The 25,924-nt window shown below is 47.0% G+C and overlaps 28 non-coding genes and 31 pseudogenes across 28 annotated transcripts; all 59 read left to right on the top strand.

Moving 5' to 3' along the window:
- The first annotated feature begins 76 nt into the window (after positions 1 to 76).
- On the top strand, positions 77 to 257 carry LOC144466121 (U2 spliceosomal RNA; annotated as a pseudogene).
- Positions 258 to 702: 445 nt separating this feature from the next.
- LOC144465880 (U5 spliceosomal RNA) lies at positions 703 to 817 on the top strand. Its single transcript, XR_013492965.1, has one exon. It is a non-coding gene; the product is annotated as a U5 spliceosomal RNA (small nuclear RNA).
- Positions 818 to 958: 141 nt separating this feature from the next.
- Positions 959 to 1,139, top strand: LOC144465195 (U2 spliceosomal RNA; annotated as a pseudogene).
- A 445-nt stretch (positions 1,140 to 1,584) lies between these two features.
- Positions 1,585 to 1,697, top strand: LOC144465720 (U5 spliceosomal RNA). The gene has a single exon (XR_013492835.1). It is a non-coding gene; the product is annotated as a U5 spliceosomal RNA (small nuclear RNA).
- A 143-nt stretch (positions 1,698 to 1,840) lies between these two features.
- Positions 1,841 to 2,021, top strand: LOC144466362 (U2 spliceosomal RNA; annotated as a pseudogene).
- A 445-nt stretch (positions 2,022 to 2,466) lies between these two features.
- On the top strand, positions 2,467 to 2,580 carry LOC144465374 (U5 spliceosomal RNA). The gene has a single exon (XR_013492529.1). It is a non-coding gene; the product is annotated as a U5 spliceosomal RNA (small nuclear RNA).
- Positions 2,581 to 2,722: 142 nt separating this feature from the next.
- LOC144466361 (U2 spliceosomal RNA) lies at positions 2,723 to 2,903 on the top strand (annotated as a pseudogene).
- A 445-nt stretch (positions 2,904 to 3,348) lies between these two features.
- Positions 3,349 to 3,463, top strand: LOC144465472 (U5 spliceosomal RNA). Its single transcript, XR_013492613.1, has one exon. It is a non-coding gene; the product is annotated as a U5 spliceosomal RNA (small nuclear RNA).
- A 141-nt stretch (positions 3,464 to 3,604) lies between these two features.
- Positions 3,605 to 3,785, top strand: LOC144466360 (U2 spliceosomal RNA; annotated as a pseudogene).
- A 445-nt stretch (positions 3,786 to 4,230) lies between these two features.
- On the top strand, positions 4,231 to 4,345 carry LOC144465606 (U5 spliceosomal RNA). Its single transcript, XR_013492734.1, has one exon. It is a non-coding gene; the product is annotated as a U5 spliceosomal RNA (small nuclear RNA).
- Positions 4,346 to 4,486: 141 nt separating this feature from the next.
- Positions 4,487 to 4,667, top strand: LOC144466359 (U2 spliceosomal RNA; annotated as a pseudogene).
- A 445-nt stretch (positions 4,668 to 5,112) lies between these two features.
- Positions 5,113 to 5,225, top strand: LOC144465719 (U5 spliceosomal RNA). The gene has a single exon (XR_013492834.1). It is a non-coding gene; the product is annotated as a U5 spliceosomal RNA (small nuclear RNA).
- A 143-nt stretch (positions 5,226 to 5,368) lies between these two features.
- On the top strand, positions 5,369 to 5,549 carry LOC144466358 (U2 spliceosomal RNA; annotated as a pseudogene).
- Positions 5,550 to 5,994: 445 nt separating this feature from the next.
- On the top strand, positions 5,995 to 6,108 carry LOC144465373 (U5 spliceosomal RNA). The gene has a single exon (XR_013492528.1). It is a non-coding gene; the product is annotated as a U5 spliceosomal RNA (small nuclear RNA).
- A 142-nt stretch (positions 6,109 to 6,250) lies between these two features.
- Positions 6,251 to 6,431, top strand: LOC144465296 (U2 spliceosomal RNA; annotated as a pseudogene).
- A 445-nt stretch (positions 6,432 to 6,876) lies between these two features.
- LOC144465605 (U5 spliceosomal RNA) lies at positions 6,877 to 6,991 on the top strand. Its single transcript, XR_013492733.1, has one exon. It is a non-coding gene; the product is annotated as a U5 spliceosomal RNA (small nuclear RNA).
- Positions 6,992 to 7,132: 141 nt separating this feature from the next.
- On the top strand, positions 7,133 to 7,313 carry LOC144466357 (U2 spliceosomal RNA; annotated as a pseudogene).
- A 445-nt stretch (positions 7,314 to 7,758) lies between these two features.
- Positions 7,759 to 7,873, top strand: LOC144465542 (U5 spliceosomal RNA). The gene has a single exon (XR_013492676.1). It is a non-coding gene; the product is annotated as a U5 spliceosomal RNA (small nuclear RNA).
- A 141-nt stretch (positions 7,874 to 8,014) lies between these two features.
- On the top strand, positions 8,015 to 8,195 carry LOC144466356 (U2 spliceosomal RNA; annotated as a pseudogene).
- Positions 8,196 to 8,640: 445 nt separating this feature from the next.
- On the top strand, positions 8,641 to 8,755 carry LOC144465604 (U5 spliceosomal RNA). Its single transcript, XR_013492732.1, has one exon. It is a non-coding gene; the product is annotated as a U5 spliceosomal RNA (small nuclear RNA).
- A 141-nt stretch (positions 8,756 to 8,896) lies between these two features.
- On the top strand, positions 8,897 to 9,077 carry LOC144466354 (U2 spliceosomal RNA; annotated as a pseudogene).
- A 445-nt stretch (positions 9,078 to 9,522) lies between these two features.
- On the top strand, positions 9,523 to 9,635 carry LOC144465901 (U5 spliceosomal RNA). Its single transcript, XR_013492984.1, has one exon. It is a non-coding gene; the product is annotated as a U5 spliceosomal RNA (small nuclear RNA).
- A 143-nt stretch (positions 9,636 to 9,778) lies between these two features.
- LOC144466353 (U2 spliceosomal RNA) lies at positions 9,779 to 9,959 on the top strand (annotated as a pseudogene).
- Positions 9,960 to 10,404: 445 nt separating this feature from the next.
- Positions 10,405 to 10,518, top strand: LOC144465372 (U5 spliceosomal RNA). The gene has a single exon (XR_013492527.1). It is a non-coding gene; the product is annotated as a U5 spliceosomal RNA (small nuclear RNA).
- A 142-nt stretch (positions 10,519 to 10,660) lies between these two features.
- LOC144466352 (U2 spliceosomal RNA) lies at positions 10,661 to 10,841 on the top strand (annotated as a pseudogene).
- A 445-nt stretch (positions 10,842 to 11,286) lies between these two features.
- LOC144465371 (U5 spliceosomal RNA) lies at positions 11,287 to 11,400 on the top strand. The gene has a single exon (XR_013492526.1). It is a non-coding gene; the product is annotated as a U5 spliceosomal RNA (small nuclear RNA).
- A 142-nt stretch (positions 11,401 to 11,542) lies between these two features.
- LOC144466351 (U2 spliceosomal RNA) lies at positions 11,543 to 11,723 on the top strand (annotated as a pseudogene).
- A 445-nt stretch (positions 11,724 to 12,168) lies between these two features.
- LOC144465369 (U5 spliceosomal RNA) lies at positions 12,169 to 12,282 on the top strand. Its single transcript, XR_013492525.1, has one exon. It is a non-coding gene; the product is annotated as a U5 spliceosomal RNA (small nuclear RNA).
- A 142-nt stretch (positions 12,283 to 12,424) lies between these two features.
- LOC144466350 (U2 spliceosomal RNA) lies at positions 12,425 to 12,605 on the top strand (annotated as a pseudogene).
- A 445-nt stretch (positions 12,606 to 13,050) lies between these two features.
- LOC144465718 (U5 spliceosomal RNA) lies at positions 13,051 to 13,163 on the top strand. Its single transcript, XR_013492833.1, has one exon. It is a non-coding gene; the product is annotated as a U5 spliceosomal RNA (small nuclear RNA).
- Positions 13,164 to 13,306: 143 nt separating this feature from the next.
- Positions 13,307 to 13,487, top strand: LOC144466349 (U2 spliceosomal RNA; annotated as a pseudogene).
- A 445-nt stretch (positions 13,488 to 13,932) lies between these two features.
- LOC144465368 (U5 spliceosomal RNA) lies at positions 13,933 to 14,046 on the top strand. Its single transcript, XR_013492524.1, has one exon. It is a non-coding gene; the product is annotated as a U5 spliceosomal RNA (small nuclear RNA).
- A 142-nt stretch (positions 14,047 to 14,188) lies between these two features.
- Positions 14,189 to 14,369, top strand: LOC144466348 (U2 spliceosomal RNA; annotated as a pseudogene).
- Positions 14,370 to 14,814: 445 nt separating this feature from the next.
- LOC144465367 (U5 spliceosomal RNA) lies at positions 14,815 to 14,928 on the top strand. The gene has a single exon (XR_013492523.1). It is a non-coding gene; the product is annotated as a U5 spliceosomal RNA (small nuclear RNA).
- A 142-nt stretch (positions 14,929 to 15,070) lies between these two features.
- On the top strand, positions 15,071 to 15,251 carry LOC144466347 (U2 spliceosomal RNA; annotated as a pseudogene).
- Positions 15,252 to 15,696: 445 nt separating this feature from the next.
- LOC144465668 (U5 spliceosomal RNA) lies at positions 15,697 to 15,810 on the top strand. Its single transcript, XR_013492788.1, has one exon. It is a non-coding gene; the product is annotated as a U5 spliceosomal RNA (small nuclear RNA).
- A 142-nt stretch (positions 15,811 to 15,952) lies between these two features.
- Positions 15,953 to 16,133, top strand: LOC144466346 (U2 spliceosomal RNA; annotated as a pseudogene).
- Positions 16,134 to 16,578: 445 nt separating this feature from the next.
- LOC144465366 (U5 spliceosomal RNA) lies at positions 16,579 to 16,692 on the top strand. Its single transcript, XR_013492522.1, has one exon. It is a non-coding gene; the product is annotated as a U5 spliceosomal RNA (small nuclear RNA).
- Positions 16,693 to 16,834: 142 nt separating this feature from the next.
- On the top strand, positions 16,835 to 17,015 carry LOC144466345 (U2 spliceosomal RNA; annotated as a pseudogene).
- A 445-nt stretch (positions 17,016 to 17,460) lies between these two features.
- Positions 17,461 to 17,574, top strand: LOC144465365 (U5 spliceosomal RNA). Its single transcript, XR_013492521.1, has one exon. It is a non-coding gene; the product is annotated as a U5 spliceosomal RNA (small nuclear RNA).
- A 142-nt stretch (positions 17,575 to 17,716) lies between these two features.
- Positions 17,717 to 17,897, top strand: LOC144466343 (U2 spliceosomal RNA; annotated as a pseudogene).
- A 445-nt stretch (positions 17,898 to 18,342) lies between these two features.
- Positions 18,343 to 18,457, top strand: LOC144465541 (U5 spliceosomal RNA). Its single transcript, XR_013492675.1, has one exon. It is a non-coding gene; the product is annotated as a U5 spliceosomal RNA (small nuclear RNA).
- A 141-nt stretch (positions 18,458 to 18,598) lies between these two features.
- LOC144466342 (U2 spliceosomal RNA) lies at positions 18,599 to 18,779 on the top strand (annotated as a pseudogene).
- A 445-nt stretch (positions 18,780 to 19,224) lies between these two features.
- On the top strand, positions 19,225 to 19,337 carry LOC144465824 (U5 spliceosomal RNA). The gene has a single exon (XR_013492917.1). It is a non-coding gene; the product is annotated as a U5 spliceosomal RNA (small nuclear RNA).
- Positions 19,338 to 19,480: 143 nt separating this feature from the next.
- LOC144466341 (U2 spliceosomal RNA) lies at positions 19,481 to 19,661 on the top strand (annotated as a pseudogene).
- Positions 19,662 to 20,106: 445 nt separating this feature from the next.
- Positions 20,107 to 20,220, top strand: LOC144465552 (U5 spliceosomal RNA). The gene has a single exon (XR_013492685.1). It is a non-coding gene; the product is annotated as a U5 spliceosomal RNA (small nuclear RNA).
- Positions 20,221 to 20,362: 142 nt separating this feature from the next.
- LOC144466340 (U2 spliceosomal RNA) lies at positions 20,363 to 20,543 on the top strand (annotated as a pseudogene).
- A 445-nt stretch (positions 20,544 to 20,988) lies between these two features.
- On the top strand, positions 20,989 to 21,103 carry LOC144465620 (U5 spliceosomal RNA). Its single transcript, XR_013492747.1, has one exon. It is a non-coding gene; the product is annotated as a U5 spliceosomal RNA (small nuclear RNA).
- A 141-nt stretch (positions 21,104 to 21,244) lies between these two features.
- Positions 21,245 to 21,425, top strand: LOC144466339 (U2 spliceosomal RNA; annotated as a pseudogene).
- A 445-nt stretch (positions 21,426 to 21,870) lies between these two features.
- LOC144465677 (U5 spliceosomal RNA) lies at positions 21,871 to 21,985 on the top strand. The gene has a single exon (XR_013492796.1). It is a non-coding gene; the product is annotated as a U5 spliceosomal RNA (small nuclear RNA).
- Positions 21,986 to 22,126: 141 nt separating this feature from the next.
- Positions 22,127 to 22,307, top strand: LOC144466338 (U2 spliceosomal RNA; annotated as a pseudogene).
- A 445-nt stretch (positions 22,308 to 22,752) lies between these two features.
- On the top strand, positions 22,753 to 22,867 carry LOC144465798 (U5 spliceosomal RNA). The gene has a single exon (XR_013492901.1). It is a non-coding gene; the product is annotated as a U5 spliceosomal RNA (small nuclear RNA).
- A 141-nt stretch (positions 22,868 to 23,008) lies between these two features.
- Positions 23,009 to 23,189, top strand: LOC144466120 (U2 spliceosomal RNA; annotated as a pseudogene).
- Positions 23,190 to 23,634: 445 nt separating this feature from the next.
- On the top strand, positions 23,635 to 23,739 carry LOC144465819 (U5 spliceosomal RNA; annotated as a pseudogene).
- A 151-nt stretch (positions 23,740 to 23,890) lies between these two features.
- Positions 23,891 to 24,071, top strand: LOC144466337 (U2 spliceosomal RNA; annotated as a pseudogene).
- A 445-nt stretch (positions 24,072 to 24,516) lies between these two features.
- LOC144465797 (U5 spliceosomal RNA) lies at positions 24,517 to 24,631 on the top strand. Its single transcript, XR_013492900.1, has one exon. It is a non-coding gene; the product is annotated as a U5 spliceosomal RNA (small nuclear RNA).
- A 141-nt stretch (positions 24,632 to 24,772) lies between these two features.
- Positions 24,773 to 24,953, top strand: LOC144466069 (U2 spliceosomal RNA; annotated as a pseudogene).
- Positions 24,954 to 25,398: 445 nt separating this feature from the next.
- LOC144465676 (U5 spliceosomal RNA) lies at positions 25,399 to 25,513 on the top strand. The gene has a single exon (XR_013492795.1). It is a non-coding gene; the product is annotated as a U5 spliceosomal RNA (small nuclear RNA).
- A 141-nt stretch (positions 25,514 to 25,654) lies between these two features.
- On the top strand, positions 25,655 to 25,835 carry LOC144466336 (U2 spliceosomal RNA; annotated as a pseudogene).
- Positions 25,836 to 25,924: the final 89 nt, after the last annotated feature.

Raw genomic sequence — 25,924 nt, 5'->3', positions numbered from 1 at the left:
CCAGTGAAAAGTATTGCACTGTGACAAGTGACACTTGTGCCTGAAGATTGCGTTGGGCAGCTAACGGTTGGGCCACATCACTTTTCGGCCTTTTGGCTGTAGTAAATGTTCTCATCAGTTTAATATCTGATATGTCCTCAATAAGACGACAACATTAAACATATGTTTTTTGTGTCGGGGGCTGAAAAAGGGGCTTGCTCCGTTCACTCCACGCATCGACCCGGTATTGCAGCGCTGCTGGAAATGGCGCACCCTTCTCCTGCCTTGTGGACAACCAAATATCGACGCAAACGGAGCGGCCCATTGCTCAAATTGCCATTGGACTGAGAAACAAATGAGTCCCACTGGATGCTGTCTTCATGGCCTGGCGTTGTGGCAAAATAGGCTCTGTTGACTCCTCATCACCCATGTCCCTTGGCGAACCTCATTGGGCTCCCAGTCTCAAATGGCTGTAAAACATGACAACTGGAGTAAAAGCCAATCAACAGCAAAATGAAGTCTCAAAAAATACAGCGAGATTTGCACTTTTAATTGGCAGAAAAACACAGGACAGAGAGGAAATATTGCCACAGTGATATTGTGGGCAGGGGTAGGGGAATGGGTGTGGCCTGGGATTTGGATCGCGGGGCAAGTCAGGCGTACCGTGAGTGTTTTGACTGGGACGACTAGGGTCTTTGGCTGTTCTTCATCAAAGGGCTGTACTTACTCTGGTTTCTTTTCATAACGCACAAGTCTTTCGCCTTTTACTAAAGACTTCCGTGGAAAGCAACACCAATGCGTTGAAGCTATTTTTGGCAGGCTTTGCCGTTTGGCTGAGCCTTGTGCTTTTGTGAAGATCAGAAAAGCCATTTTAAGCCTGAGCTAGATTTAGGTGTTTGATGCCCAGTGAAAAGTATTGCACTGTGACAAGTGACACTTGTGCCTGAAGATTGCGTTGGGCAGCTAACGGTTGGGCCACATCACTTTTTGGCCTTTTGGCTGTAGTAAATGTTCTCATCAGTTTAATATCTGATATGTCCTCAATAAGACGACAGCATTAAACATATGTTTTTTGTGTCGGGGGCTGAAAAAGGGGCTTGCTCCGTTCACTCCACGCATCGACCCGGTATTGCAGCGCCGCTGGAAATGGCGCACCCTTCTCCTGCCTTGTGGACAACCAAATATCGACGCAAACGGAGCGGCCCATTGCTCAAATTGCCATTGGACTGAGAAACAAATGAGTCCCACTGGATGCTGTCTTCATGGCCTGGCGTTGTGGCAAAATAGGCTCTGTTGACTCCTCATCACCCATGTCCCTTGGCGAACCTCATTGGGCTCCCAGTCTCAAATGGCTGTAAAACATGACAACTGGAGTAAAAGCCAATCAACAGCAAAATGAAGTCTCAAAAAATACAGCGAGATTTGCACTTTTAATTGGCAGAAAAACACAGGACAGAGAGGAAATATTGCCACAGTGATATTGTGGGCAGGGGTAGGGGAATGGGTGTGGCCTGGGATTTGGATCGCGGGGCAAGTCAGGCGTACCGTGAGTGTTTTGACTGGGACGACTAGGGTCTTTGGCTGTTCTTCATCAAAGGGCTGTACTTACTCTGGTTTCTTTTCATAACGCACAAGTCTTTCGCCTTTTACTAAAGACTTCCGTGGAAAGGAACACCAATGCGTTGAAGCTATTTTTGGCAGGCTTTGCAGTTTGGCTGAGCCTTGTGCTTTTGTGAAGATCAGAAAAGCCATTTTAAGCCTGAGCTAGATTTAGGTGTTTGATGCCCAGTGAAAAGTATTGCACTGTGACAAGTGACACTTGTGCCTGAAGATTGCGTTGGGCAGCTAACGGTTGGGCCACATCACTTTTCGGCCTTTTGGCTGTAGTAAATGTTCTCATCAGTTTAATATCTGATATGTCCTCAATAAGACGACAGCATTAAACATATGTTTTTTGTGTCGGGGGCTGAAAAAGGGGCTTGCTCCGTTCACTCCACGCATCGACCCGGTATTGCAGCGCCGCTGGAAATGGCGCACCCTTCTCCTGCCTTGTGGACAACCAAATATCAACGCAAACGGAGCGGCCCATTGCTCAAATTGCCATTGGACTGAGAAACAAATGAGTCCCACTGGATGCTGTCTTCATGGCCTGGCGTTGTGGCAAAATAGGCTCTGTTGACTCCTCATCACCCATGTCCCTTGGCGAACCTCATTGGGCTCCCAGTCTCAAATGGCTGTAAAACATGACAACTGGAGTAAAAGCCAATCAACAGCAAAATGAAGTCTCAAAAAATACAGCGAGATTTGCACTTTTAATTGGCAGAAAAACACAGGACAGAGAGGAAATATTGCCACGGTGATATTGTGGGCAGGGGTAGGGGAATGGGTGCGGCCTGGGATTTGGATCGCGGGGCAAGTCAGGCGTACCGTGAGTGTTTTGACTGGGACGACTAGGGTCTTTGGCTGTTCTTCATCAAAGGGCTGTACTTACTCTGGTTTCTTTTCATAACGCACAAGTCTTTCGCCTTTTACTAAAGACTTCCGTGGAAAGGAACACCAATGAGTTGAAGCTATTTTTGGCAGGCTTTGTCATTTGGCTTAGCCTTGTGCTTTTGTGAAGATCAGAAAAGCCATTTTAAGCCTGAGCTAGATTTAGGTGTTTGATGCCCAGTGAAAAGTATTGCACTGTGACAAGTGACACTTGTGCCTGAAGATTGTGTTGGGCAGCTAACGGTTGGGCCACATCACTTTTCGGCCTTTTGGCTGTAGTAAATGTTCTCATCAGTTTAATATCTGATATGTCCTCAATAAGACGACAGCATTAAACATATGTTTTTTGTGTCGGGGGCTGAAAAAGGGGCTTGCTCCGTTCACTCCACGCATCGACCCGGTATTGCAGCGCCGCTGGAAATGGCGCACCCTTCTCCTGCCTTGTGGACAACCAAATATCGACGCAAACGGAGCGGCCCATTGCTCAAATTGCCATTGGACTGAGAAACAAATGAGTCCCACTGGATGCTGTCTTCATGGCCTGGCGTTGTGGCAAAATAGGCTCTGTTGACTCCTCATCACCCATGTCCCTTGGCGAACCTCATTGGGCTCCCAGTCTCAAATGGCTGTAAAACATGACAACTGGAGTAAAAGCCAATCAACAGCAAAATGAAGTCTCAAAAAATACAGCGAGATTTGCACTTTTAATTGGCAGAAAAACACAGGACAGAGAGGAAATATTGCCACAGTGATATTGTGGGCAGGGGTAGGGGAATGGGTGTGGCCTGGGATTTGGATCGCGGGGCAAGTCAGGCGTACCATGAGTGTTTTGACTGGGACGACTAGGGTCTTTGGCTGTTCTTCATCAAAGGGCTGTACTTACTCTGGTTTCTTTTCATAACGCACAAGTCTTTCGCCTTTTACTAAAGACTTCCGTGAAAAGCAACACCAATGAGTTGAAGCTATTTTTGGCAGGCTTTGCCATTTGGCTGAGCCTTGTGCTTTTGTGAAGATCAGAAAAGCCATTTTAAGCCTGAGCTAGATTTAGGTGTTTGATGCCCAGTGAAAAGTATTGCACTGTGATAAGTGACACTTGTGCCTGAAGATTGCGTTGGGCAGCTAACGGTTGGGCCACATCACTTTTCGGCCTTTTGGCTGTAGTAAATGTTCTCATCAGTTTAATATCTGATATGTCCTCAATAAGACGACAGCATTAAACATATGTTTTTTGTGTCGGGGGCTGAAAAAGGGGCTTGCTCCGTTCACTCCACGCATCGACCCGGTATTGCAGCGCCGCTGGAAATGGCGCACCCTTCTCCTGCCTTGTGGACAACCAAATATCGACGCAAACGGAGCGGCCCATTGCTCAAATTGCCATTGGACTGAGAAACAAATGAGTCCCACTGGATGCTGTCTTCATGGCCTGGCGTTGTGGCAAAATAGGCTCTGTTGACTCCTCATCACCCATGTCCCTTGGCGAACCTCATTGGGCTCCCAGTCTCAAATGGCTGTAAAACATGACAACTGGAGTAAAAGCCAATCAACAGCAAAATGAAGTCTCAAAAAATACAGCGAGATTTGCACTTTTAATTGGCAGAAAAACACAGGACAGAGAGGAAATATTGCCACAGTGATATTGTGGGCAGGGGTAGGGGAATGGGTGTGGCCTGGGATTTGGATCGCGGGGCAAGTCAGGCGTACCGTGAGTGTTTTGACTGGGACGACTAGGGTCTTTGGCTGTTCTTCATCAAAGGGCTGTACTTACTCTGGTTTCTTTTCATAACGCACAAGTCTTTCGCCTTTTACTAAAGACTTCCGTGGAAAGCAACACCAATGAGTTGAAGCTATTTTTGGCAGGCTTTGCCATTTGGCTTAGCCTTGTGCTTTTGTGAAGATCAGAAAAGCCATTTTAAGCCTGAGCTAGATTTAGGTGTTTGATGCCCAGTGAAAAGTATTGCACTGTGACAAGTGACACTTGTGCCTGAAGATTGCGTTGGGCAGCTAACGGTTGGGCCACATCACTTTTCGGCCTTTTGGCTGTAGTAAATGTTCTCATCAGTTTAATATCTGATATGTCCTCAATAAGACGACAGCATTAAACATATGTTTTTTGTGTCGGGGGCTGAAAAAGGGGCTTGCTCCGTTCACTCCACGCATCGACCCGGTATTGCAGCGCCGCTGGAAATGGCGCACCCTTCTCCTGCCTTGTGGACAACCAAATATCGACGCAAACGGAGCGGCCCATTGCTCAAATTGCCATTGGACTGAGAAACAAATGAGTCCCACTGGATGCTGTCTTCATGGCCTGGCGTTGTGGCAAAATAGGCTCTGTTGACTCCTCATCACCCATGTCCCTTGGCGAACCTCATTGGGCTCCCAGTCTCAAATGGCTGTAAAACATGACAACTGGAGTAAAAGCCAATCAACAGCAAAATGAAGTCTCAAAAAATACAGCGAGATTTGCACTTTTAATTGGCAGAAAAACACAGGACAGAGAGGAAATATTGCCACAGTGATATTGTGGGCAGGGGTAGGGGAATGGGTGTGGCCTGGGATTTGGATCGCGGGGCAAGTCAGGCGTACCGTGAGTGTTTTGACTGGGACGACTAGGGTCTTTGGCTGTTCTTCATCAAAGGGCTGTACTTACTCTGGTTTCTTTTCATAACGCACAAGTCTTTCGCCTTTTACTAAAGACTTCCGTGGAAAGGAACACCAATGCGTTGAAGCTATTTTTGGCAGGCTTTGCAGTTTGGCTGAGCCTTGTGCTTTTGTGAAGATCAGAAAAGCCATTTTAAGCCTGAGCTAGATTTAGGTGTTTGATGCCCAGTGAAAAGTATTGCACTGTGACAAGTGACACTTGTGCCTGAAGATTGCGTTGGGCAGCTAACGGTTGGGCCACATCACTTTTCGGCCTTTTGGCTGTAGTAAATGTTCTCATCAGTTTAATATCTGATATGTCCTCAATAAGACGACAGCATTAAACATATGTTTTTTGTGTCGGGGGCTGAAAAAGGGGCTTGCTCCGTTCACTCCACGCATCGACCCGGTATTGCAGCGCCGCTGGAAATGGCGCACCCTTCTCCTGCCTTGTGGACAACCAAATATCAACGCAAACGGAGCGGCCCATTGCTCAAATTGCCATTGGACTGAGAAACAAATGAGTCCCACTGGATGCTGTCTTCATGGCCTGGCGTTGTGGCAAAATAGGCTCTGTTGACTCCTCATCACCCATGTCCCTTGGCGAACCTCATTGGGCTCCCAGTCTCAAATGGCTGTAAAACATGACAACTGGAGTAAAAGCCAATCAACAGCAAAATGAAGTCTCAAAAAATACAGCGAGATTTGCACTTTTAATTGGCAGAAAAACACAGGACAGAGAGGAAATATTGCCACGGTGATATTGTGGGCAGGGGTAGGGGAATGGGTGCGGCCTGGGATTTGGATCGCGGGGCAAGTCAGGCGTACCGTGAGTGTTTTGACTGGGACGACTAGGGTCTTTGGCTGTTCTTCATCAAAGGGCTGTACTTACTCTGGTTTCTTTTCATAACGCACAAGTCTTTCGCCTTTTACTAAAGACTTCCGTGGAAAGGAACACCAATGAGTTGAAGCTATTTTTGGCAGGCTTTGTCATTTGGCTTAGCCTTGTGCTTTTGTGAAGATCAGAAAAGCCATTTTAAGCCTGAGCTAGATTTAGGTGTTTGATGCCCAGTGAAAAGTATTGCACTGTGATAAGTGACACTTGTGCCTGAAGATTGCGTTGGGCAGCTAACGGTTGGGCCACATCACTTTTCGGCCTTTTGGTTGTAGTAAATGTTCTCATCAGTTTAATATCTGATATGTCCTCAATAAGACGACAGCATTAAACATATGTTTTTTGTGTCGGGGGCTGAAAAAGGGGCTTGCTCCGTTCACTCCACGCATCGACCCGGTATTGCAGCGCCGCTGGAAATGGCGCACCCTTCTCCTGCCTTGTGGACAACCAAATATCGACGCAAACGGAGCGGCCCATTGCTCAAATTGCCATTGGACTGAGAAACAAATGAGTCCCACTGGATGCTGTCTTCATGGCCTGGCGTTGTGGCAAAATAGGCTCTGTTGACTCCTCATCACCCATGTCCCTTGGCGAACCTCATTGGGCTCCCAGTCTCAAATGGCTGTAAAACATGACAACTGGAGTAAAAGCCAATCAACAGCAAAATGAAGTCTCAAAAAATACAGCGAGATTTGCACTTTTAATTGGCAGAAAAACACAGGACAGAGAGGAAATATTGCCACAGTGATATTGTGGGCAGGGGTAGGGGAATGGGTGTGGCCTGGGATTTGGATCGCGGGGCAAGTCAGGCGTACCGTGAGTGTTTTGACTGGGACGACTAGGGTCTTTGGCTGTTCTTCATCAAAGGGCTGTACTTACTCTGGTTTCTTTTCATAACGCACAAGTCTTTCGCCTTTTACTAAAGACTTCCGTGGAAAGCAACACCAATGAGTTGAAGCTATTTTTGGCAGGCTTTGCCATTTGGCTTAGCCTTGTGCTTTTGTGAAGATCAGAAAAGCCATTTTAAGCCTGAGCTAGATTTAGGTGTTTGATGCCCAGTGAAAAGTATTGCACTGTGACAAGTGACACTTGTGCCTGAAGATTGCGTTGGGCAGCTAACGGTTGGGCCACATCACTTTTCGGCCTTTTGGCTGTAGTAAATGTTCTCATCAGTTTAATATCTGATATGTCCTCAATAAGACGACAGCATTAAACATATGTTTTTTGTGTCGGGGGCTGAAAAAGGGGCTTGCTCCGTTCACTCCACGCATCGACCCGGTATTGCAGCGCCGCTGGAAATGGCGCACCCTTCTCCTGCCTTGTGGACAACCAAATATCGACGCAAACGGAGCGGCCCATTGCTCAAATTGCCATTGGACTGAGAAACAAATGAGTCCCACTGGATGCTGTCTTCATGGCCTGGCGTTGTGGCAAAATAGGCTCTGTTGACTCCTCATCACCCATGTCCCTTGGCGAACCTCATTGGGCTCCCAGTCTCAAATGGCTGTAAAACATGACAACTGGAGTAAAAGCCAATCAACAGCAAAATGAAGTCTCAAAAAATACAGCGAGATTTGCACTTTTAATTGGCAGAAAAACACAGGACAGAGAGGAAATATTGCCACAGTGATATTGTGGGCAGGGGTAGGGGAATGGGTGTGGCCTGGGATTTGGATCGCGGGGCAAGTCAGGCGTACCGTGAGTGTTTTGACTGGGACGACTAGGGTCTTTGGCTGTTCTTCATCAAAGGGCTGTACTTACTCTGGTTTCTTTTCATAACGCACAAGTCTTTCGCCTTTTACTAAAGACTTCCGTGAAAAGCAACACCAATGAGTTGAAGCTATTTTTGGCAGGCTTTGCCATTTGGCTTAGCCTTGTGCTTTTGTGAAGATCAGAAAAGCCATTTTAAGCCTGAGCTAGATTTAGGTGTTTGATGCCCAGTGAAAAGTATTGCACTGTGATAAGTGACACTTGTGCCTGAAGATTGCGTTGGGCAGCTAACGGTTGGGCCACATCACTTTTCGGCCTTTTGGCTGTAGTAAATGTTCTCATCAGTTTAATATCTGATATGTCCTCAATAAGACGACAGCATTAAACATATGTTTTTTGTGTCGGGGGCTGAAAAAGGGGCTTGCTCCGTTCACTCCACGCATCGACCCGGTATTGCAGCGCCGCTGGAAATGGCGCACCCTTCTCCTGCCTTGTGGACAACCAAATATCGACGCAAACGGAGCGGCCCATTGCTCAAATTGCCATTGGACTGAGAAACAAATGAGTCCCACTGGATGCTGTCTTCATGGCCTGGCGTTGTGGCAAAATAGGCTCTGTTGACTCCTCATCACCCATGTCCCTTGGCGAACCTCATTGGGCTCCCAGTCTCAAATGGCTGTAAAACATGACAACTGGAGTAAAAGCCAATCAACAGCAAAATGAAGTCTCAAAAAATACAGCGAGATTTGCACTTTTAATTGGCAGAAAAACACAGGACAGAGAGGAAATATTGCCACAGTGATATTGTGGGCAGGGGTAGGCGAATGGGTGTGGCCTAGGATTTGGATCGCGGGGCAAGTCAGGCGTACCGTGAGTGTTTTGACTGGGACGACTAGGGTCTTTGGCTGTTCTTCATCAAAGGGCTGTACTTACTCTGGTTTCTTTTCATAACGCACAAGTCTTTCGCCTTTTACTAAAGACTTCCGTGGAAAGCAACACCAATGAGTTGAAGCTATTTTTGGCAGGCTTTGCCATTTGGCTTAGCCTTGTGCTTTTGTGAAGATCAGAAAAGCCATTTTAAGCCTGAGCTAGATTTAGGTGTTTGATGCCCAGTGAAAAGTATTGCACTGTGACAAGTGACACTTGTGCCTGAAGATTGCGTTGGGCAGCTAACGGTTGGGCCACATCACTTTTCGGCCTTTTGGCTGTAGTAAATGTTCTCATCAGTTTAATATCTGATATGTCCTCAATAAGACGACAGCATTAAACATATGTTTTTTGTGTCGGGGGCTGAAAAAGGGGCTTGCTCCGTTCACTCCACGCATCGACCCGGTATTGCAGCGCCGCTGGAAATGGCGCACCCTTCTCCTGCCTTGTGGACAACCAAATATCGACGCAAACGGAGCGGCCCATTGCTCAAATTGCCATTGGACTGAGAAACAAATGAGTCCCACTGGATGCTGTCTTCATGGCCTGGCGTTGTGGCAAAATAGGCTCTGTTGACTCCTCATCACCCATGTCCCTTGGCGAACCTCATTGGGCTCCCAGTCTCAAATGGCTGTAAAACATGACAACTGGAGTAAAAGCCAATCAACAGCAAAATGAAGTCTCAAAAAATACAGCGAGATTTGCACTTTTAATTGGCAGAAAAACACAGGACAGAGAGGAAATATTGCCACAGTGATATTGTGGGCAGGGGTAGGGGAATGGGTGTGGCCTGGGATTTGGATCGCGGGGCAAGTCAGGCGTACCGTGAGTGTTTTGACTGGGACGACTAGGGTCTTTGGCTGTTCTTCATCAAAGGGCTGTACTTACTCTGGTTTCTTTTCATAACGCACAAGTCTTTCGCCTTTTACTAAAGACTTCCGTGGAAAGGAACACCAATGCATTGAAGCTATTTTTGGCAGGCTTTGCAGTTTGGCTGAGCCTTGTGCTTTTGTGAAGATCAGAAAAGCCATTTTAAGCCTGAGCTAGATTTAGGTGTTTGATGCCCAGTGAAAAGTATTGCACTGTGACAAGTGACACTTGTGCCTGAAGATTGCGTTGGGCAGCTAACGGTTGGGCCACATCACTTTTCGGCCTTTTGGCTGTAGTAAATGTTCTCATCAGTTTAATATCTGATATGTCCTCAATAAGACGACAGCATTAAACATATGTTTTTTGTGTCGGGGGCTGAAAAAGGGGCTTGCTCCGTTCACTCCACGCATCGACCCGGTATTGCAGCGCCGCTGGAAATGGCGCACCCTTCTCCTGCCTTGTGGACAACCAAATATCGACGCAAACGGAGCGGCCCATTGCTCAAATTGCCATTGGACTGAGAAACAAATGAGTCCCACTGGATGCTGTCTTCATGGCCTGGCGTTGTGGCAAAATAGGCTCTGTTGACTCCTCATCACCCATGTCCCTTGGCGAACCTCATTGGGCTCCCAGTCTCAAATGGCTGTAAAACATGACAACTGGAGTAAAAGCCAATCAACAGCAAAATGAAGTCTCAAAAAATACAGCGAGATTTGCACGTTTAATTGGCAGAAAAACACAGGACAGAGAGGAAATATTGCCACGGTGATATTGTGGGCAGGGGTAGGGGAATGGGTGCGGCCTGGGATTTGGATCGCGGGGCAAGTCAGGCGTACCGTGAGTGTTTTGACTGGGACGACTAGGGTCTTTGGCTGTTCTTCATCAAAGGGCTGTACTTACTCTGGTTTCTTTTCATAACGCACAAGTCTTTCGCCTTTTACTAAAGACTTCCGTGGAAAGGAACACCAATGAGTTGAAGCTATTTTTGGCAGGCTTTGTCATTTGGCTTAGCCTTGTGCTTTTGTGAAGATCAGAAAAGCCATTTTAAGCCTGAGCTAGATTTAGGTGTTTGATGCCCAGTGAAAAGTATTGCACTGTGACAAGTGACACTTGTGCCTGAAGATTGCGTTGGGCAGCTAACGGTTGGGCCACATCACTTTTCGGCCTTTTGGCTGTAGTAAATGTTCTCATCAGTTTAATATCTGATATGTCCTCAATAAGACGACAGCATTAAACATATGTTTTTTGTGTCGGGGGCTGAAAAAGGGGCTTGCTCCGTTCACTCCACGCATCGACCCGGTATTGCAGCGCCGCTGGAAATGGCGCACCCTTCTCCTGCCTTGTGGACAACCAAATATCGACGCAAACGGAGCGGCCCATTGCTCAAATTGCCATTGGACTGAGAAACAAATGAGTCCCACTGGATGCTGTCTTCATGGCCTGGCGTTGTGGCAAAATAGGCTCTGTTGACTCCTCATCACCCATGTCCCTTGGCGAACCTCATTGGGCTCCCAGTCTCAAATGGCTGTAAAACATGACAACTGGAGTAAAAGCCAATCAACAGCAAAATGAAGTCTCAAAAAATACAGCGAGATTTGCACTTTTAATTGGCAGAAAAACACAGGACAGAGAGGAAATATTGCCACGGTGATATTGTGGGCAGGGGTAGGGGAATGGGTGCGGCCTGGGATTTGGATCGCGGGGCAAGTCAGGCGTACCGTGAGTGTTTTGACTGGGACGACTAGGGTCTTTGGCTGTTCTTCATCAAAGGGCTGTACTTACTCTGGTTTCTTTTCATAACGCACAAGTCTTTCGCCTTTTACTAAAGACTTCCGTGGAAAGGAACACCAATGAGTTGAAGCTATTTTTGGCAGGCTTTGTCATTTGGCTTAGCCTTGTGCTTTTGTGAAGATCAGAAAAGCCATTTTAAGCCTGAGCTAGATTTAGGTGTTTGATGCCCAGTGAAAAGTATTGCACTGTGACAAGTGACACTTGTGCCTGAAGATTGCGTTGGGCAGCTAACGGTTGGGCCACATCACTTTTCGGCCTTTTGGCTGTAGTAAATGTTCTCATCAGTTTAATATCTGATATGTCCTCAATAAGACGACAGCATTAAACATATGTTTTTTGTGTCGGGGGCTGAAAAAGGGGCTTGCTCCGTTCACTCCACGCATCGACCCGGTATTGCAGCGCCGCTGGAAATGGCGCACCCTTCTCCTGCCTTGTGGACAACCAAATATCGACGCAAACGGAGCGGCCCATTGCTCAAATTGCCATTGGACTGAGAAACAAATGAGTCCCACTGGATGCTGTCTTCATGGCCTGGCGTTGTGGCAAAATAGGCTCTGTTGACTCCTCATCACCCATGTCCCTTGGCGAACCTCATTGGGCTCCCAGTCTCAAATGGCTGTAAAACATGACAACTGGAGTAAAAGCCAATCAACAGCAAAATGAAGTCTCAAAAAATACAGCGAGATTTGCACTTTTAATTGGCAGAAAAACACAGGACAGAGAGGAAATATTGCCACAGTGATATTGTGGGCAGGGGTAGGGGAATGGGTGTGGCCTGGGATTTGGATCGCGGGGCAAGTCAGGCGTACCGTGAGTGTTTTGACTGGGACGACTAGGGTCTTTGGCTGTTCTTCATCAAAGGGCTGTACTTACTCTGGTTTCTTTTCATAACGCACAAGTCTTTCGCCTTTTACTAAAGACTTCCGTGGAAAGGAACACCAATGAGTTGAAGCTATTTTTGGCAGGCTTTGTCATTTGGCTTAGCCTTGTGCTTTTGTGAAGATCAGAAAAGCCATTTTAAGCCTGAGCTAGATTTAGGTGTTTGATGCCCAGTGAAAAGTATTGCACTGTGACAAGTGACACTTGTGCCTGAAGATTGCGTTGGGCAGCTAACGGTTGGGCCACATCACTTTTCGGCCTTTTGGCTGTAGTAAATGTTCTCATCAGTTTAATATCTGATATGTCCTCAATAAGACGACAGCATTAAACATATGTTTTTTGTGTCGGGGGCTGAAAAAGGGGCTTGCTCCGTTCACTCCACGCATCGACCCGGTATTGCAGCGCCGCTGGAAATGGCGCACCCTTCTCCTGCCTTGTGGACAACCAAATATCGACGCAAACGGAGCGGCCCATTGCTCAAATTGCCATTGGACTGAGAAACAAATGAGTCCCACTGGATGCTGTCTTCATGGCCTGGCGTTGTGGCAAAATAGGCTCTGTTGACTCCTCATCACCCATGTCCCTTGGCGAACCTCATTGGGCTCCCAGTCTCAAATGGCTGTAAAACATGACAACTGGAGTAAAAGCCAATCAACAGCAAAATGAAGTCTCAAAAAATACAGCGAGATTTGCACTTTTAATTGGCAGAAAAACACAGGACAGAGAGGAAATATTGCCACAGTGATATTGTGGGCAGGGGTAGGGGAATGGGTGTGGCCTGGGATTTGGATTGCGGGGCAAGTCAGGCGTACCGTGAGTGTTTTGACTGGGACGACTAGGGTCTTTGGCTGTTCTTCATCAAAGGGCTGTACTTACTCTGGTTTCTTTTCATAACGCACAAGTCTTTCGCCTTTTACTAAAGACTTCCGTGGAAAGGAACACCAATGCGTTGAAGCTATTTTTGGCAGGCTTTGCAGTTTGGCTGAGCCTTGTGCTTTTGTGAAGATCAGAAAAGCCATTTTAAGCCTGAGCTAGATTTAGGTGTTTGATGCCCAGTGAAAAGTATTGCACTGTGACAAGTGACACTTGTGCCTGAAGATTGCGTTGGGCAGCTAACGGTTGGGCCACATCACTTTTCGGCCTTTTGGCTGTAGTAAATGTTCTCATCAGTTTAATATCTGATATGTCCTCAATAAGACGACAGCATTAAACATATGTTTTTTGTGTCGGGGGCTGAAAAAGGGGCTTGCTCCGTTCACTCCACGCATCGACCCGGTATTGCAGCGCCGCTGGAAATGGCGCACCCTTCTCCTGCCTTGTGGACAACCAAATATCGACGCAAACGGAGCGGCCCATTGCTCAAATTGCCATTGGACTGAGAAACAAATGAGTCCCACTGGATGCTGTCTTCATGGCCTGGCGTTGTGGCAAAATAGGCTCTGTTGACTCCTCATCACCCATGTCCCTTGGCGAACCTCATTGGGCTCCCAGTCTCAAATGGCTGTAAAACATGACAACTGGAGTAAAAGCCAATCAACAGCAAAATGAAGTCTCAAAAAATACAGCGAGATTTGCACTTTTAATTGGCAGAAAAACACAGGACAGAGAGGAAATATTGCCACGGTGATATTGTGGGCAGGGGTAGGGGAATGGGTGCGGCCTGGGATTTGGATCGCGGGGCAAGTCAGGCGTACCGTGAGTGTTTTGACTGGGACGACTAGGGTCTTTGGCTGTTCTTCATCAAAGGGCTGTACTTACTCTGGTTTCTTTTCATAACGCACAAGTCTTTCGCCTTTTACTAAAGACTTCCGTGGAAAGGAACACCAATGAGTTGAAGCTATTTTTGGCAGGCTTTGTCATTTGGCTTAGCCTTGTGCTTTTGTGAAGATCAGAAAAGCCATTTTAAGCCTGAGCTAGATTTAGGTGTTTGATGCCCAGTGAAAAGTATTGCACTGTGACAAGTGACACTTGTGCCTGAAGATTGCGTTGGGCAGCTAACGGTTGGGCCACATCACTTTTCGGCCTTTTGGCTGTAGTAAATGTTCTCATCAGTTTAATATCTGATATGTCCTCAATAAGACGACAGCATTAAACATATGTTTTTTGTGTCGGGGGCTGAAAAAGGGGCTTGCTCCGTTCACTCCACGCATCGACCCGGTATTGCAGCGCCGCTGGAAATGGCGCACCCTTCTCCTGCCTTGTGGACAACCAAATATCGACGCAAACGGAGCGGCCCATTGCTCAAATTGCCATTGGACTGAGAAACAAATGAGTCCCACTGGATGCTGTCTTCATGGCCTGGCATTGTGGCAAAATAGGCTCTGTTGACTCCTCATCACCCATGTCCCTTGGCGAACCTCATTGGGCTCCCAGTCTCAAATGGCTGTAAAACATGACAACTGGAGTAAAAGCCAATCAACAGCAAAATGAAGTCTCAAAAAATACAGCGAGATTTGCACTTTTAATTGGCAGAAAAACACAGGACAGAGAGGAAATATTGCCACGGTGATATTGTGGGCAGGGGTAGGGGAATGGGTGCGGCCTGGGATTTGGATCGCGGGGCAAGTCAGGCGTACCGTGAGTGTTTTGACTGGGACGACTAGGGTCTTTGGCTGTTCTTCATCAAAGGGCTGTACTTACTCTGGTTTCTTTTCATAACGCACAAGTCTTTCGCCTTTTACTAAAGACTTCCGTGGAAAGGAACACCAATGAGTTGAAGCTATTTTTGGCAGGCTTTGTCATTTGGCTTAGCCTTGTGCTTTTGTGAAGATCAGAAAAGCCATTTTAAGCCTGAGCTAGATTTAGGTGTTTGATGCCCAGTGAAAAGTATTGCACTGTGACAAGTGACACTTGTGCCTGAAGATTGTGTTGGGCAGCTAACGGTTGGGCCACATCACTTTTCGGCCTTTTGGCTGTAGTAAATGTTCTCATCAGTTTAATATCTGATATGTCCTCAATAAGACGACAGCATTAAACATATGTTTTTTGTGTCGGGGGCTGAAAAAGGGGCTTGCTCCGTTCACTCCACGCATCGACCCGGTATTGCAGCGCCGCTGGAAATGGCGCACCCTTCTCCTGCCTTGTGGACAACCAAATATCGACGCAAACGGAGCGGCCCATTGCTCAAATTGCCATTGGACTGAGAAACAAATGAGTCCCACTGGATGCTGTCTTCATGGCCTGGCGTTGTGGCAAAATAGGCTCTGTTGACTCCTCATCACCCATGTCCCTTGGCGAACCTCATTGGGCTCCCAGTCTCAAATGGCTGTAAAACATGACAACTGGAGTAAAAGCCAATCAACAGCAAAATGAAGTCTCAAAAAATACAGCGAGATTTGCACTTTTAATTGGCAGAAAAACACAGGACAGAGAGGAAATATTGCCACAGTGATATTGTGGGCAGGGGTAGGGGAATGGGTGTGGCCTGGGATTTGGATCGCGGGGCAAGTCAGGCGTACCGTGAGTGTTTTGACTGGGACGACTAGGGTCTTTGGCTGTTCTTCATCAAAGGGCTGTACTTACTCTGGTTTCTTTTCATAACGCACAAGTCTTTCGCCTTTTACTAAAGACTTCTGTGGAAAGGAACACCAATGAGTTGAAGCTATTTTTGGCAGGCTTTGTCATTTGGCTTAGCCTTGTGCTTTTGTGAAGATCAGAAAAGCCATTTTAAGCCTGAGCTAGATTTAGGTGTTTGATGCCCAGTGAAAAGTATTGCACTGTGACAAGTGACACTTGTGCCTGAAGATTGCGTTGGGCAGCTAACGGTTGGGCCAAATCACTTTTCGGCCTTTTGGCTGTAGTAAATGTTCTCATCAGTTTAATATCTGATATGTCCTCAATAAGACGACAGCATTAAACATATGTTTTTTGTGTCGGGGGCTGAAAAAGGGGCTTGCTCCGTTCACTCCACGCATCGACCCGGTATTGCAGCGCCGCTGGAAATGGCGCACCCTTCTCCTGCCTTGTGGACAACCAAATATCGACGCAAACGGAGCGGCCCATTGCTCAAATTGCCATTGGACTGAGAAACAAATGAGTCCCACTGGATGCTGTCTTCATGGCCTGGCGTTGTGGCAAAATAGGCTCTGTTGACTCCTCATCACCCATGTCCCTTGGCGAACCTCATTGGGCTCCCAGTCTCAAATGGCTGTAAAACATGACAACTGGAGTAAAAGCCAATCAACAGCAAAATGAAGTCTCAAAAAATACAGCGAGATTTGCACTTTTAATTGGCAGAAAAACACAGGACAGAGAGGAAATATTGCCACGGTGATATTGTGGGCAGGGGTAGGGGAATGGGTGCGGCCTGGGATTTGGATCGCGGGGCAAGTCAGGCGTACCGTGAGTGTTTTGACTGGGACGACTAGGGTCTTTGGCTGTTCTTCATCAAAGGGCTGTACTTACTCTGGTTTCTTTTCATAACGCACAAGTCTTTCGCCTTTTACTAAAGACTTCCGTGGAAAGGAACACCAATGAGTTGAAGCTATTTTTGGCAGGCTTTGTCATTTGGCTTAGCCTTGTGCTTTTGTGAAGATCAGAAAAGCCATTTTAAGCCTGAGCTAGATTTAGGTGTTTGATGCCCAGTGAAAAGTATTGCACTGTGACAAGTGACACTTGTGCCTGAAGATTGCGTTGGGCAGCTAACGGTTGGGCCACATCACTTTTCGGCCTTTTGGCTGTAGTAAATGTTCTCATCAGTTTAATATCTGATATGTCCTCAATAAGACGACAGCATTAAACATATGTTTTTTGTGTCGGGGGCTGAAAAAGGGGCTTGCTCCGTTCACTCCACGCATCGACCCGGTATTGCAGCGCCGCTGGAAATGGCGCACCCTTCTCCTGCCTTGTGGACAACCAAATATCGACGCAAACGGAGCGGCCCATTGCTCAAATTGCCATTGGACTGAGAAACAAATGAGTCCCACTGGATGCTGTCTTCATGGCCTGGCGTTGTGGCAAAATAGGCTCTGTTGACTCCTCATCACCCATGTCCCTTGGCGAACCTCATTGGGCTCCCAGTCTCAAATGGCTGTAAAACATGACAACTGGAGTAAAAGCCAATCAACAGCAAAATGAAGTCTCAAAAAATACAGCGAGATTTGCACTTTTAATTGGCAGAAAAACACAGGACAGAGAGGAAATATTGCCACGGTGATATTGTGGGCAGGGGTAGGGGAATGGGTGCGGCCTGGGATTTGGATCGCGGGGCAAGTCAGGCGTACCGTGAGTGTTTTGACTGGGACGACTAGGGTCTTTGGCTGTTCTTCATCAAAGGGCTGTACTTACTCTGGTTTCTTTTCATAACGCACAAGTCTTTCGCCTTTTACTAAAGACTTCCGTGGAAAGGAACACCAATGAGTTGAAGCTATTTTTGGCAGGCTTTGTCATTTGGCTTAGCCTTGTGCTTTTGTGAAGATCAGAAAAGCCATTTTAAGCCTGAGCTAGATTTAGGTGTTTGATGCCCAGTGAAAAGTATTGCACTGTGACAAGTGACACTTGTGCCTGAAGATTGCGTTGGGCAGCTAACGGTTGGGCCACATCACTTTTCGGCCTTTTGGCTGTAGTAAATGTTCTCATCAGTTTAATATCTGATATGTCCTCAATAAGACGACAGCATTAAACATATGTTTTTTGTGTCGGGGGCTGAAAAAGGGGCTTGCTCCGTTCACTCCACGCATCGACCCGGTATTGCAGCGCCGCTGGAAATGGCGCACCCTTCTCCTGCCTTGTGGACAACCAAATATCGACGCAAACGGAGCGGCCCATTGCTCAAATTGCCATTGGACTGAGAAACAAATGAGTCCCACTGGATGCTGTCTTCATGGCCTGGCGTTGTGGCAAAATAGGCTCTGTTGACTCCTCATCACCCATGTCCCTTGGCGAACCTCATTGGGCTCCCAGTCTCAAATGGCTGTAAAACATGACAACTGGAGTAAAAGCCAATCAACAGCAAAATGAAGTCTCAAAAAATACAGCGAGATTTGCACTTTTAATTGGCAGAAAAACACAGGACAGAGAGGAAATATTGCCACAGTGATATTGTGGGCAGGGGTAGGGGAATGGGTGTGGCCTGGGATTTGGATCGCGGGGCAAGTCAGGCGTACCGTGAGTGTTTTGACTGGGACGACTAGGGTCTTTGGCTGTTCTTCATCAAAGGGCTGTACTTACTCTGGTTTCTTTTCATAACGCACAAGTCTTTCGCCTTTTACTAAAGACTTCCGTGAAAAGCAACACCAATGAGTTGAAGCTATTTTTGGCAGGCTTTGCCATTTGGCTTAGCCTTGTGCTTTTGTGAAGATCAGAAAAGCCATTTTAAGCCTGAGCTAGATTTAGGTGTTTGATGCCCAGTGAAAAGTATTGCACTGTGACAAGTGACACTTGTGCCTGAAGATTGCGTTGGGCAGCTAACGGTTGGGCCACATCACTTTTCGGCCTTTTGGCTGTAGTAAATGTTCTCATCAGTTTAATATCTGATATGTCCTCAATAAGACGACAGCATTAAACATATGTTTTTTGTGTCGGGGGCTGAAAAAGGGGCTTGCTCCGTTCACTCCACGCATCGACCCGGTATTGCAGCGCCGCTGGAAATGGCGCACCCTTCTCCTGCCTTGTGGACAACCAAATATCGACGCAAACGGAGCGGCCCATTGCTCAAATTGCCATTGGACTGAGAAACAAATGAGTCCCACTGGATGCTGTCTTCATGGCCTGGCGTTGTGGCAAAATAGGCTCTGTTGACTCCTCATCACCCATGTCCCTTGGCGAACCTCATTGGGCTCCCAGTCTCAAATGGCTGTAAAACATGACAACTGGAGTAAAAGCCAATCAACAGCAAAATGAAGTCTCAAAAAATACAGCGAGATTTGCACTTTTAATTGGCAGAAAAACACAGGACAGAGAGGAAATATTGCCACGGTGATATTGTGGGCAGGAGTAGGGGAATGGGTGTGGCCTGGGATTTGGATCGCGGGGCAAGTCAGGCGTACCGTGAGTGTTTTGACTGGGACGACTAGGGTCTTTGGCTGTTCTTCATCAAAGGGCTGTACTTACTCTGGTTTCTTTTCATAACGCACAAGTCTTTCGCCTTTTACTAAAGACTTCCGTGGAAAGCAACACCAATGAGTTGAAGCTGTTTTTGGCAGGCTTTGCCGTTTGGCTGAACCTTGTGCTTTTGTGAAGATCAGAAAAGCCATTTTAAGCCTGAGCTAGATTTAGGTGTTTGATGCCCAGTGAAAAGTATTGCACTGTGACAAGTGACACTTGTGCCTGAAGATTGCGTTGGGCAGCTAACGGTTGGGCCACATCACTTTTCGGCCTTTTGGCTGTAGTAAATGTTCTCATCAGTTTAATATCTGATATGTCCTCAATAAGACGACAGCATTAAACATATGTTTTTTGTGTCGGGGGCTGAAAAAGGGGCTTGCTCCGTTCACTCCACGCATCGACCCGGTATTGCAGCGCCGCTGGAAATGGCGCACCCTTCTCCTGCCTTGTGGACAACCAAATATCGACGCAAACGGAGCGGCCCATTGCTCAAATTGCCATTGGACTGAGAAACAAATGAGTCCCACTGGATGCTGTCTTCATGGCCTGGCGTTGTGGCAAAATAGGCTCTGTTGACTCCTCATCACCCATGTCCCTTGGCGAACCTCATTGGGCTCCCAGTCTCAAATGGCTGTAAAACATGACAACTGGAGTAAAAGCCAATCAACAGCAAAATGAAGTCTCAAAAAATACAGCGAGATTTGCACTTTTAATTGGCAGAAAAACACAGGACAGAGAGGAAATATTGCCACAGTGATATTGTGGGCAGGGGTAGGGGAATGGGTGTGGCCTGGGATTTGGATCGCGGGGCAAGTCAGGCGTACCGTGAGTGTTTTGACTGGGACGACTAGGGTCTTTGGCTGTTCTTCATCAAAGGGCTGTACTTACTCTGGTTTCTTTTCATAACGCACAAGTCTTTCGCCTTTTACTAAAGACTTCCGTGGAAAGCAACACCAATGAGTTGAAGCTATTTTTGGCAGGCTTTGTCATTTGGCTTAGCCTTGTGCTTTTGTGAAGATCAGAAAAGCCATTTTAAGCCTGAGCTAGATTTAGGTGTTTGATGCCCAGTGAAAAGTATTGCACTGTGACAAGTGACACTTGTGCCTGAAGATTGCGTTGGGCAGCTAACGGTTGGGCCACATCACTTTTCGGCCTTTTGGCTGTAGTAAATGTTCTCATCAGTTTAATATCTGATATGTCCTCAATAAGACGACAGCATTAAACATATGTTTTTTGTGTCGGGGGCTGAAAAAGGGGCTTGCTCCGTTCACTCCACGCATCGACCCGGTATTGCAGCGCCGCTGGAAATGGCGCACCCTTCTCCTGCCTTGTGGACAACCAAATATCGACGCAAACGGAGCGGCCCATTGCTCAAATTGCCATTGGACTGAGAAACAAATGAGTCCCACTGGATGCTGTCTTCATGGCCTGGCGTTGTGGCAAAATAGGCTCTGTTGACTCCTCATCACCCATGTCCCTTGGCGAACCTCATTGGGCTCCCAGTCTCAAATGGCTGTAAAACATGACAACTGGAGTAAAAGCCAATCAACAGCAAAATGAAGTCTCAAAAAATACAGCGAGATTTGCACTTTTAATTGGCAGAAAAACACAGGACAGAGAGGAAATATTGCCACAGTGATATTGTGGGCAGGGGTAGGGGAATGGGTGTGGCCTGGGATTTGGATCGCGGGGCAAGTCAGGCGTACCGTGAGTGTTTTGACTGGGACGACTAGGGTCTTTGGCTGTTCTTCATCAAAGGGCTGTACTTACTCTGGTTTCTTTTCATAACGCACAAGTCTTTCGCCTTTTACTAAAGACTTCCGTGGAAAGCAACACCAATGAGTTGAAGCTATTTTTGGCAGGCTTTGCCGTTTGGCTGAGCCTTGTGCTTTTGTAAAAATCAGAAAAGCCATTTTAAGTCTGAGCTAGATTTAGGTGTTTGATGCCCAGTGAAAAGTATTGCACTGTGACAAGTGACACTTGTGCCTGAAGATTGCGTTGGGCAGCTAACGGTTGGGCCACATCACTTTTCGGCCTTTTGGCTGTAGTAAATGTTCTCATCAGTTTAATATCTGATATGTCCTCAATAAGACGACAGCATTAAACATATGTTTTTTGTGTCGGGGGCTGAAAAAGGGGCTTGCTCCGTTCACTCCACGCATCGACCCGGTATTGCAGCGCCGCTGGAAATGGCGCACCCTTCTCCTGCCTTGTGGACAACCAAATATCGACGCAAACGGAGCGGCCCATTGCTCAAATTGCCATTGGACTGAGAAACAAATGAGTCCCACTGGATGCTGTCTTCATGGCCTGGCGTTGTGGCAAAATAGGCTCTGTTGACTCCTCATCACCCATGTCCCTTGGCGAACCTCATTGGGCTCCCAGTCTCAAATGGCTGTAAAACATGACAACTGGAGTAAAAGCCAATCAACAGCAAAATGAAGTCTCAAAAAATACAGCGAGATTTGCACTTTTAATTGGCAGAAAAACACAGGACAGAGAGGAAATATTGCCACAGTGATATTGTGGGCAGGGGTAGGGGAATGGGTGTGGCCTGGGATTTGGATCGCGGGGCAAGTCAGGCGTACCGTGAGTGTTTTGACTGGGACGACTAGGGTCTTTGGCTGTTCTTCATCAAAGGGCTGTACTTACTCTGGTTTCTTTTCATAACGCACAAGTCTTTCGCCTTTTACTAAAGACTTCCGTGGAAAGGAACACCAATGCGTTGAAGCTATTTTTGGCAGGCTTTGCCGTTTGGCTGAGCCTTGTGCTTTTGTGAAGATCAGAAAAGCCATTTTAAGCCTGAGCTAGATTTAGGTGTTTGATGCCCAGTGAAAAGTATTGCACTGTGACAAGTGACACTTGTGCCTGAAGATTGCGTTGGGCAGCTAACGGTTGGGCCACATCACTTTTCGGCCTTTTGGCTGTAGTAAATGTTCTCATCAGTTTAATATCTGATATGTCCTCAATAAGACGACAGCATTAAACATATGTTTTTTGTGTCGGGGGCTGAAAAAGGGGCTTGCTCCGTTCACTCCACGCATCGACCCGGTATTGCAGCGCCGCTGGAAATGGCGCACCCTTCTCCTGCCTTGTGGACAACCAAATATCGACGCAAACGGAGCGGCCCATTGCTCAAATTGCCATTGGACTGAGAAACAAATGAGTCCCACTGGATGCTGTCTTCATGGCCTGGCGTTGTGGCAAAATAGGCTCTGTTGACTCCTCATCACCCATGTCCCTTGGCGAACCTCATTGGGCTCCCAGTCTCAAATGGCTGTAAAACATGACAACTGGAGTAAAAGCCAATCAACAGCAAAATGAAGTCTCAAAAAATACAGCGAGATTTGCACTTTTAATTGGCAGAAAAACACAGGACAGAGAGGAAATATTGCCACAGTGATATTGTGGGCAGGGGTAGGGGAATGGGTGTGGCCTGGGATTTGGATCGCGGGGCAAGTCAGGCGTACCGTGAGTGTTTTGACTGGGACGACTAGGGTCTTTGGCTGTTCTTCATCAAAGGGCTGTACTTACTCTGGTTTCTTTTCATAATGCACAAGTCTTTCGCCTTTTACTAAAGACTTCCGTGAAAAGCAACACCAATGAGTTGAAGCTATTTTTGGCAGGCTTTGCCATTTGGCTTAGCCTTGTGCTTTTGTGAAGATCAGAAAAGCCATTTTAAGCCTGAGCTAGATTTAGGTGTTTGATGCCCAGTGAAAAGTATTGCACTGTGACAAGTGACACTTGTGCCTGAAGATTGCGTTGGGCAGCTAACGGTTGGGCCACATCACTTTTCGGCCTTTTGGCTGTAGTAAATGTTCTCATCAGTTTAATATCTGATATGTCCTCAATAAGACGACAACATTAAACATATGTTTTTTGTGTCGGGGGCTGAAAAAGGGGCTTGCTCCGTTCACTCCACGCATCGACCCGGTATTGCAGCGCTGCTGGAAATGGCGCACCCTTCTCCTGCCTTGTGGACAACCAAATATCAACGCAAACGGAGCGGCCCATTGCTCAAATTGCCATTGGACTGAGAAACAAATGAGTCCCACTGGATGCTGTCTTCATGGCCTGGCGTTGTGGCAAAATAGGCTCTGTTGACTCCTCATCACCCATGTCCCTTGGCGAACCTCATTGGGCTCCCAGTCTCAAATGGCTGTAAAACATGACAACTGGAGTAAAAGCCAATCAACAGCAAAATGAAGTCTCAAAAAATACAGCGAGATTTGCACTTTTAATTGGCAGAAAAACACAGGACAGAGAGGAAATATTGCCACAGTGATATTGTGGGCAGGGGTAGGGGAATGGGTGTGGCCTGGGATTTGGATCGCGGGGCAAGTCAGGCGTACCGTGAGTGTTTTGACTGGGACGACTAGGGTCTTTGGCTGTTCTTCATCAAAGGGCTGTACTTACTTTGGTTTCTTTTCATAACGCACAAGTCTTTCGCCTTTTACTAAAGACTTCCGTGGAAAGCAACACCAATGAGTTGAAGCTATTTTTGGCAGGCTTTGCCGTTTGGCTTAGCCTTGTGCTTTTGTGAAGATCAGAAAAGCCATTTTAAGCCTGAGCTAGATTTAGGTGTTTGATGCCCAGTGAAAAGTATTGCACTGTGACAAGTGACACTTGTGCCTGAAGATTGCGTTGGGCAGCTAACGGTTGGGCCACATCACTTTTCGGCCTTTTGGCTGTAGTAAATGTTCTCATCAGTTTAATATCTGATATGTCCTCAATAAGACGACAGCATTAAACATATGTTTTTTGTGTCGGGGGCTGAAAAAGGGGCTTGCTCCGTTCACTCCACGCATCGACCCGGTATTGCAGCGCCGCTGGAAATGGCGCACCCTTCTCCTGCCTTGTGGACAACCAAATATCGACGCAAACGGAGCGGCCCATTGCTCAAATTGCCATTGGACTGAGAAACAAATGAGTCCCACTGGATGCTGTCTTCATGGCCTGGCGTTGTGGCAAAATAGGCTCTGTTGACTCCTCATCACCCATGTCCCTTGGCGAACCTCATTGGGCTCCCAGTCTCAAATGGCTGTAAAACATGACAACTGGAGTAAAAGCCAATCAACAGCAAAATGAAGTCTCAAAAAATACAGCGAGATTTGCACTTTTAATTGGCAGAAAAACACAGGACAGAGAGGAAATATTGCCACAGTGATATTGTGGGCAGGGGTAGGGGAATGGGTGTGGCCTGGGATTTGGATCGCGGGGCAAGTCAGGCGTACCGTGAGTGTTTTGACTGGGACGACTAGGGTCTTTGGCTGTTCTTCATCAAAGGGCTGTACTTACTCTGGTTTCTTTTCATAATGCACAAGTCTTTCGCCTTTTACTAAAGACTTCCGTGAAAAGCAACACCAATGAGTTGAAGCTATTTTTGGCAGGCTTTGCCATTTGGCTTAGCCTTGTGCTTTTGTGAAGATCAGAAAAGCCATTTTAAGCCTGAGCTAGATTTAGGTGTTTGATGCCCAGTGAAAAGTATTGCACTGTGACAAGTGACACTTGTGCCTGAAGATTGCGTTGGGCAGCTAACGGTTGGGCCACATCACTTTTCGGCCTTTTGGCTGTAGTAAATGTTCTCATCAGTTTAATATCTGATATGTCCTCAATAAGACGACAACATTAAACATATGTTTTTTGTGTCGGGGGCTGAAAAAGGGGCTTGCTCCGTTCACTCCACGCATCGACCCGGTATTGCAGCGCCGCTGGAAATGGCGCACCCTTCTCCTGCCTTGTGGACAACCAAATATCAACGCAAACGGAGCGGCCCATTGCTCAAATTGCCATTGGACTGAGAAACAAATGAGTCCCACTGGATGCTGTCTTCATGGCCTGGCGTTGTGGCAAAATAGGCTCTGTTGACTCCTCATCACCCATGTCCCTTGGCGAACCTCATTGGGCTCCCAGTCTCAAATGGCTGTAAAACATGACAACTGGAGTAAAAGCCAATCAACAGCAAAATGAAGTCTCAAAAAATACAGCGAGATTTGCACTTTTAATTGGCAGAAAAACACAGGACAGAGAGGAAATATTGCCACAGTGATATTGTGGGCAGGGGTAGGGGAATGGGTGTGGCCTGGGATTTGGATCGCGGGGCAAGTCAGGCGTACCGTGAGTGTTTTGACTGGGACGACTAGGGTCTTTGGCTGTTCTTCATCAAAGGGCTGTACTTACTCTGGTTTCTTTTCATAACGCACAAGTCTTTCGCCTTTTACTAAAGACTTCCGTGGAAAGGAACACCAATGCGTTGAAGCTATTTTTGGCAGGCTTTGCCGTTTGGCTGAGCCTTGTGCTTTTGTGAAGATCAGAAAAGCCATTTTAAGCCTGAGCTAGATTTAGGTGTTTGATGCCCAGTGAAAAGTATTGCACTGTGACAAGTGACACTTGTGCCTGAAGATTGCGTTGGGCAGCTAACGGTTGGGCCACATCACTTTTCGGCCTTTTGGCTGTAGTAAATGTTCTCATCAGTTTAATATCTGATATGTCCTCAATAAGACGACAGCATTAAACATATGTTTTTTGTGTCGGGGGCTGAAAAAGGGGCTTGCTCCGTTCACTCCACGCATCGACCCGGTATTGCAGCGCCGCTGGAAATGGCGCACCCTTCTCCTGCCTTGTGGACAACCAAATATCAACGCAAACGGAGCGGCCCATTGCTCAAATTGCCATTGGACTGAGAAACAAATGAGTCCCACT

This window comes from Epinephelus lanceolatus, chromosome 12, assembly GCF_041903045.1.
Source record: "Epinephelus lanceolatus isolate andai-2023 chromosome 12, ASM4190304v1, whole genome shotgun sequence".
Classification (NCBI taxonomy): domain Eukaryota; kingdom Metazoa; phylum Chordata; class Actinopteri; order Perciformes; family Serranidae; genus Epinephelus; species Epinephelus lanceolatus.
This window is presented reverse-complemented; position numbering and strand designations above follow the sequence as displayed.